The sequence below is a fragment of the Schistocerca nitens genome, chromosome 4 (genome assembly GCF_023898315.1).
Source record: "Schistocerca nitens isolate TAMUIC-IGC-003100 chromosome 4, iqSchNite1.1, whole genome shotgun sequence".
Lineage (NCBI taxonomy): Eukaryota > Metazoa > Arthropoda > Insecta > Orthoptera > Acrididae > Schistocerca > Schistocerca nitens.
Genome location: NC_064617.1, coordinates 921,294,489 through 921,301,740, shown reverse-complemented (window position 1 = coordinate 921,301,740; position 7,252 = coordinate 921,294,489). Strand labels below are relative to the sequence as shown.

Sequence of the window (7,252 nt, the reverse complement as noted above, 5' to 3'; positions counted from 1 at the left end):
CACCCTGGAACATAAATGTTTGATTTATAGCTTTAAGTTACGTTATCACCTGTATCTTAACTTCGTCTGCCACACTGTGATGTTTTTTCTATTACCCCACTAACATATCATAGTTCGGGCGAAGAGAAGATATACGGTATCTTTCTTTCTGCCTTCACTCCAATTAAACCGACTGATTTCTCCGTGTATAGCGGCAGAGATGCCCACTTCTGGGCATCATATAATAATCATCAGCGTTGTTTTTTGTATAACCAGACACTCGCGAATATTTTGCATAGATAAACACTCGCGAATATCATGTCTCCCACAATAATTCGATATCGAAACAGTAAACGTATTAACTGTCGTGCTTGCATTAATACGAATTTCAAATATTTTGATTCTGAAACTAAATTACAGGAACAACTTGTAAACATCAACTTGTAGCCCATATTAAGAAAAGCGGTTAAAACCTCTCCTTTAGTCAATGAGAACAACTGTCACTCATACTTGTTGCGCACATATGCTTCCTTTATTTCAATAGCTATATTTAAAAATTGGCGGGGAATGCTTTTTTATGTAAGTAGCCTTTGATACAGAGATACATGTGCTTTGGATAGTAATAAACAGACTTTTCTAAAGGAAGGTAAACAATGTACGATTGAACAACATTGGTCCAATTACTCGCCAGCGAAATTCAGCTGATGTGGGTGCTTCTTTTCGAAGCTTGCGCAAATGGCGTTTCCTTTCCTTTAGAGAGCGTGGCAATTAGATTGAAGTGTATGTAGGGATGGATAAATGTGGGATAGTGTATTTCACCCCTTTGAAAAAGAAACTGAGTTGCGCTCTGTGTTACTTACCGTTACTTATTGATGCTTTAATACGAACTTAACAGTTGAGATTTGATTCTACTTCTGCACATGTAAACAAAACTCGCATCATGGAGTCAATGTGTAGCATTGCGCGCGCGTAGAGTGAAAACGCGTTTTTATCTGGTTGAAGTATTGAACTGTTGTGTGACTATCGGCTCTTATCGTGTTGAGTTAAAGTGACATTAGTTGGTGCAAGTAATGCTTACTTTCAGTACCTCAACGGACGAAGAAAATTTAGTCTTAATGCCTTAAGAAATTGCTGAGGTAAGTACTGTAGTTTAACGTAACTAATACGATAAGTTATTTGTAAACATCATCTCATATAATGCCGTAAATTCGGTTATATATTGACTGTTTGTCTGAATAAATAGCAGAAATTACACACCATGTTCGTTTTACGTTGGCTTCTATAGTTAGGTAAATGATTCAGGACTGGGTATTTGTAGAACAGCACATGAAGAATTCTTTGACAGAAAGCTATGAGATACTGGGTTATCGAGCTGTCGCGATCAGCATACGATTTGTTTGCTAGTCATTTTAGATACATAGTAAATCTTGTTTCAACATTTCGAGGAATTACGTTTTTTCACCATTTAGAACTAGTTTGAAGTTTGTAAGAACATACAGCCCCTTGCATACATTTAAAAAGTACAGTACATTATCAGGCATAATTTTTCCACCCCTGAACAGTAAAAAGCATAAATATAGATTCTACGGGTGGGGACTGCATACTGCCATTTCTGTTTTAAATGCATTGTCACAGAGTGTTTTCTTCATCTCTATCCTACATCTTTATATGATTCTCTTGTGCAGAAGTGCTTTATTTCTTCAGCTCTGTCATGGTTTTCACACATGTCTGTACCAAATTACTTCTTGTTTCTCATGAACTTAGTTCCATTACATTTTTTCTACTGAAAAATGTTTACTAAGGAAGGTGGCACAATGATTAATACAATTGTATTTGGGAGAAGCGGAGTTCGGGTATCTGTCCCATCAACCTTGATTTGGTATAGGTGCTGTTTTCCTTAAACCCTGTGAAGGTGATTACATTTCTAAGAGGTGCTGTTAGAAGCAGGTCTCCTTGGTAAGATCTAAAAAATTTAATGAATAGAGGAAAGAATTTTGATAATTCTGCAATAGTTCTGTCGAAAGAATGTGGGTGATCTCCTTCCTGATAATTGTTGACCGGTTTGAGTGCTTCATCTTTAAAGATGTCTTATCGGAGGGAGGTTACTCTAGGTTCATCTTCTTTCCTTCCTTTAAACTTTTATCACAGACATTGATCAGTCTCATTTCTGTTCTCTCCCCTTGATTTTTCTGGCCTTATTGTGTCTCTCTATTTATGCTGGGTTACATTGAATTGTTAGTGCTTCAAAGTGTTTTGCCAGATATTCTGTATTACACATAAAATTTACTGCTGTTGGTGTTCTGCAACTTTCTTTTATTAATAGAAATTTTAAGACCTGTATTTTTTGTTACTCTTGTTATCTCCCATGTCTGCTGCATTACCTCTAGTTTTGTATAATGATGTTTGATATTATTTGATATTCGACAGATTACTGTTAGCAGGCCTACTTAGCAATAGGCAAGTATTTTACAGTGAATTGTGGCATAGTATCAGAACTCACAATGACAGCAGCCCTGCAGCTAGGCGGACGCGTGTTAACGAAGCTCTCATTAAGTTAAGCGATTAATATTGAATTAAGAGCTAATTTAGTTAATATTACATTTTAGATTAGTGCATTTACCTCATATCTAATCTATCTATTGAAGGTTTCACTTTTGTAAATTCAATTAGTCCTACATCGAAAAGGAAGTAGCCTATTTCGTAAAGGCCGGCAGTCGTGAGTTTATTTACATATTTAGGCGTAAATTTTGTACGAGTGTAGATATTTGTTTTTGACTAGACTTAGCGCTTCAAAGTTAAATTAATTCGTGTCTCTCATCCAGAATTTGTGTGGTTAATTAAAAGTTTCGGAAGCAAGTTTATGTTTGTTTACATTAGTGTGTAATTACGTATTAGTACAGGTTATGAAACTGTTGTGGTGTTGAAGTTATTTTCTGCTTTTGTGTTACGTTTTACCATCATACCATGTGTGACAAGTGTGGTGGTTGCTGTAGAAATTTGAAAAAGGGGGTGTTCTGTATAGACTGTAGGCTGTGGTTTCATTGGGGCGAGTGCAGTGGAGAGGAAACAAGGGTAGATAATGAGTCTCTTCCATGGCAGTGTAAGTTATCTTGAAAGGACAGAAAAATCGTGGAACAGGAGGCAAAGATTTGTGCTCTTAAGGCTGAATTAGAAATTGCGAATTTAGAATTATGTAAGCTAAGGGAGGAAAATGTAGCAAGCAAAGGGCGAAAAAGGGAAACAATTGATAAAACTTCTGAAATTCAGTTAGCAAATCAGTTTGGCTTTGCTGTCTGAAGTAGTGGAGGAAGGGCCTCATTCAGATGTAGTTGAATGTAGGTTGAAGCAGAATACTAGCTTAAAGAAAAAGACAGGTCAGGATCAAAACAGAATAGGAAAAGAAAAATTGTACTTATAGGTAGCAGTCATGAGAGGGGTGTGGGCCAACAGCTTCAGGAGAAATTAGGGACAGAGTACCAGGTAACAAGTTTTGTGAAACCAAGTGCTAGCCTTAGCCAGGTGACAGAAAACTTAGGTCTGTTATGCAAGGACTTTGAGAAGGAAGATCAGGTAATTATAGTTGGGGGAGCAGGAAACATCCTGGCTATGAATTCAAGATATAGTATTAGGAGTGACTTGGATAAAATAGGAGCAGAGACTGGGCACACAAATGTGGGGTTTGTGGAGGTCTTTCAGCGCCATGATAAGCCCTGGGTAAACACTGCTGTACGTCGTGTTAACACTGAACTGAACGGGATGCTCCAGACACTGGCAAAGTCTCACATGAGTGGTGTTCCAGTTGATGCTATTGATAGGTGGGGTTACACTACACATGACCTGCACCTTAATAGGAAGGGGAAAGATAAGTTAGCTTCTCTATTAGCAGATACTGTAAGGGGGGCCACAGTAACACAAGGGGTGATCCCTGTGGTTATTGGGACCACGCAGACAGGTTTTTTAGGTTAAAGCCAAATTCCAGACAGACAACAACCAAGGAAAATAGGAGAAAAGAAACTTCATGCACAACAAATAGGGATAAAGCTAAGGGTGGTATCAACTTACTTCACCAAATTATCAGGGGGAAAAAAAAGTAGATGAGCAGATAATGTGTTTAGATGATCTCAAAAATAAGAATGAGATTGATATGCTTTGTCTGTCTAGCACCATGTAACTGTGGGGATGGAAAATGTCAGTATAAATGGGTATAATTTAGCATCTTCCACTTGTAGATCTAGTATGGATAAAGGAGCAGTTGCCATTTTCATAAAACAAGGGTATAAATACAGAACTGTTGAAGTAAGCAAATTTTGTGTCGATCAGCACTTTGAGGTTGGTGCATGTGAACTTCAGCTAGATAATGTTGTGTTGATATTAGCAACAGTGTACAGGTCTCCACTAGGAGATTGGGACCTATTTATGGAAAAGTTTGACTCCTATTATGCTGTCTGTCAGACAAAAAGAAGAAGTTATTAATCAGTGGTGATTTCAATGTTAACTTTCTAAGCACTTCTGATAGGAAAAGTGAACTGAAAGTGTTGTTAACGACATATAACTTACAATCAGCGATCAATTTCCCTACACGTATAGCTCAGGACAGTAGTACTCTAATAGATAATGTATTTGTACAGCAAGAGGATGCAGAACAAACACATGCTCTCCCTGTGGTAAATGGATTATCTGACCATGATGCACAACTGATTAACTTACAAAACCTAACAGGGTGTACACTTCAGAAACCATTAAGTAAAAGTGTGTGGGTGCTCAACCTGGTATCTATAGATCACTTCAGAGAAAGTTTAAGAAATGTAAACCGAGAAGATGTATACAATGAGCCAAATGCTAATGATAAATGCAGCATATTTCTTGATGAATTTATATCCCTTTTTGATCATTGTTTTCCAAAGAGAATTACTAAATGTTTCTGCGCTTTGCAGCATTAGTAATCTCACAATTTCTATTTCAATATACCTGACTGGAAACACTAGATTTATGCAACTGCATACAGCCAAAAGTGGTAGGAATTTCGGTTATGTAGGACACTTAACATAAACGACATACAAATGAGTTTCTCCATGCAGCATGTTTATAACCTTTTACATAGTATGTATTGTACCTTCATCAATTAGTGAAGTGAACAGTTGTCACCCTTGTTGTGCCGTAAACTCACTTTGAAGTTGATGAAGTTTTATTACTAGTTGTCTTCTAGTTTTCGGTCCAATATTTCATGGAATGTTCGATACAAGTTGACAGCTTTGGCTGGTGGTGTGATGTTAGTGGCTTCTGTCACGTCACTTTTTTATGCATGTATATTCACAGTTTTGTTTTTAGTTGGTGAAGCAAATGAATATGAAAAGGGGGGGGGGGGGGACCTTGTTATGGTACCAGATTGATCTGTAGCTTAGCCTGAGGTACAAGTTAGATTGGAAGGTAATAGATTGGTTGAGAGTTGGTGAACCAATGAATGTGATACTTAAAACAAAACCGGTTGTGGTGACAGAGAGCTCTGTAGCTTTGACCAACATCTAGGTTACATTGATTGGATGGTGACAGTTGGGTTGTGAGTTGGTGGCATTTGCCGCATGTTTCCTATGACACTGTTCAAAGCTGACAACTTGTATGGAACATTCCTTTGTATCCTGTATGGCCTTCTCCAAACAGATTTGCGTGGTATTTAGACTGTTTCTGTGCGGCTGAGCACATTTGTGATTTTCCGTCCTGTGCACAACTCTGGTTCTTTAAGTATCCAGTATTTCAGATTTTTTTTTTCTGTTCACTGAAATATGTCAAAACATTACCGCTTAATCAGAGGAAATAAATGCTTTGTGTAAAATTACCTTCCAATTGAAAAAGGAAGAAAGGTCATTAGGCCTACAGATGGAGGACAAGCTCAGAATGTTGCAATGATAACAAACAAAATCGGTCATGCCCCTTCAAAGGAACCATCCTGGCATTTGCCCAAAATAGTTTAGGGTAACCACGGTAAACCTAACTCCGGATGGCCAGACGTGGATTTGAATAGTCACACTCCTGATGACTCTAGTGTTTCCAGTCAGGTATATTGAAATAGAAATTGAGAGATTACTAATGCTGCAAAGCACAAAAACATAGCGGAATACAAACACAGAAACATAATGGAATCCAAACTCCAGATTTGCTACAAAACGGAAAAATTGTCAGCTTCACAATGCTCGCATGTCTTCATTAATGAGCTCTATATGTCTAGAAAGTGATATTGAATATAAATATGATATGATAGTATATTACATAGTATAATAATTAGCTGGCCTGATAAGGTAAGGAATTAGGGGGTTCTGCGCAGAATCAGAGAGGAAAGGAATATGTGGAAATTGCTGACAAGGAGAAGGGCAAGATGATTGGACATCTGTTAAGACATCAGGGAGTGACTTTAGTGGTACTAGAGGGAGCTGTAGAAGGCAAAAACTGTAGAGGAAGACAGAGATTAGAATACATTCAGCATATAATTGAGGATGTAGGTTGCAAGTGCTGCTCTGAGATGAAGAGGCTGGCAAAGGAGAGAAATTCGTGGCGAGCTGCATCAAACCAGTCAGAAGGCTGATGAATAAAAAAAGTGTAAAATATACATATAAAAACAAAGATGATGTGACTTACCGAACGAAAGTGCTGGCAGGTCGATAGACACACAAACATACACACGTATTTCAAGCTTTCGCAACAAACGGTTGCTTCATCAGGAAAGAGGGAAGGAGAGGGAAAGACGAAAGGATGTGGGTTTTAAGGGAGAGGGTAAGGAGTCATTCCAATCCCGGGAGCGGAAAGACTTACGTTAGGGGGAAAGAAGTACAGGTATACACTCGCGCACGCGCGTTCGCGTGCACACACACACACACACACACACACACACACACACACACACACACACACACACATATCCATCCGCACTTAGACAGCCACAAGCAGACATTTGTAAAGGCAAAGAGTTTGGGCAGAGATGTCAGTCGAGGCAGAAGTACAGAGGCAAAGATGTTGTTGAAAGACAGGTGAGGTATAAGCGGCGGCAAATTGAAATTAGCGGAGATTGAGGCCTGGCGGATAACGAGAAGAGAGGATATACTGAAGGGCAAATTCCCATCTCCGGAGTTCTGACAGGTTGGTGTTAGTGGGAAGTATCCAGATAACCCGGATGGTGTAACACTGTGCCAAGATGTGCTGGCCGTGCACCAAGGCATGTTCAGCCACAGGGTGATCCTCATTACCAACAAACACTGTCTGCCTGTGTCCATTCATGCGAATG

General features: G+C 38.8%; 1 protein-coding gene across 1 annotated transcript in view; it reads left to right on the top strand.

The window, feature by feature from the left end:
- Positions 1-530: 530 nt before the first annotated feature.
- LOC126253538 (uncharacterized) overlaps positions 531-7,252 on the top strand; it is a 109,650-nt gene continuing 102,928 nt past the window's right edge. Inside the window, exon 1 of the mRNA XM_049954927.1 lies at positions 531-1,115. The gene's annotated coding sequence lies outside the window, so the exon portion shown is untranslated. The remainder of the gene's footprint in view (positions 1,116-7,252) is intronic.